The following is a 1,380-nucleotide window of genomic DNA, read 5'->3' on the forward strand; positions in this document are numbered from 1 at the left end:
AGGAGATAAAATGAGCATACTACAGAATTGCAACCACATCGACCTTTATAGCAGCTCAATTCACAATAGTTAGACTATGGAGCCAACCAAGGAGTCCCTCAATAGATGAATTGATAAATAAAGTGTGGTATATATACTGAATGGAATATGATTCAGCTTTAAAGAAGAGTGAAATTATGGCATTTGCCATAATTTGGAGCTAGAGAATTTCATGCTAAGCAAAATAAGCCAAGCCCACAAAACCAAAAGCCAGATAGTTTCTCTAATATTTGGATGCTAATTCACAAGAAGGCAGGGGGCACTAGGGAAGAATAATATTACCTCAAGTTAAATTTCTACAGCTAGTGGAATAACAGATGAATAATTGGGACTCAGACCACATGGAAGTGTATGTTTACTGTGCAATTCCAATTACACCACAATCCAGACAACTTCCAGGATTTCTTGTCTTTGTACTTTCTTCATTTCTAATCTTGCACAAGTCATCTGTTTTTTCATGGACCACCATTATGTGGCCATTATGTGGCTCTCTCGAGAGTGAGAACAAAGAATCTGAAATGGACCCATTGGCCCCATCATGTTTGTCAGTAGTCACATTGCCCAGGTCTCCCATGTGCTTTTCTTCATCTGTTGGCCCATCATGTTTTTTGGATTGATGATTGAAGTGAGGACCTACACTTGTAGAGGTACAAACTTGTACATTGTAGGTCCTCACTACATTTATCTCCAAACTGATGGATGTGGAATCCATGCTGGCCCTCAGCCAATCCTGTAATGCATCTTGAAACCACAACTTTATTTGCCTTCTATTTGTAGTGGAGGGTGCCCTGCATTGGGCATCACCCTTCAGCAAGCACACAACATTTGTTGCTATAATGTGCTATAGGAGCATGCCAGTCACACCCCAAGGAGTGCTAAGGCAGCTGTAAGCAACATTGCAGGAGACACTGGTATTAAGAGAGATTTTAATATTTGTTTTGTGTATGTGGAAAAGTTGGCAAAATGTCTGCATGTTCCATATTGTCAATATTCAAACAAACCAGGCTCTTATTTTCTTTCAAAAATACCTATAACTTTCTTACATGTTTAGGAAAGAGTGTTGATGATCAGAAATAGACTTTTTATCTGATGTAACTCATTTTTATACTAATGAAATACATACACACCAGGTTTTTAAGTAGCAATGTAGCCCTTTTTATGTCATATACAATGTATAAAGGAGAGTACTTAACTGGTCATTTTGCCTGTATTAAACCTAGATAACTTTCATTTTTACAAACTTTTACATAACAGATAAACTCAGACAAACATATTTAGATCTCAGGTGTGTGTGTGTGTATATATATATATATATATAGTCACACACACTATATATATATA

The 1,380-nt window shown here is 36.9% G+C and overlaps 1 pseudogene; it reads right to left on the reverse strand.

Annotated features, from left to right (window-relative positions):
* Positions 1-394: 394 nt before the first annotated feature.
* LOC107134983 lies at positions 395-880 on the reverse strand (annotated as a pseudogene).
* Positions 881-1,380: the final 500 nt, after the last annotated feature.

Source organism: Marmota marmota, unplaced genomic scaffold (assembly GCF_001458135.2).
Source record: "Marmota marmota marmota unplaced genomic scaffold, marMar, whole genome shotgun sequence".
In the NCBI taxonomy this organism is placed as follows: domain Eukaryota; kingdom Metazoa; phylum Chordata; class Mammalia; order Rodentia; family Sciuridae; genus Marmota; species Marmota marmota.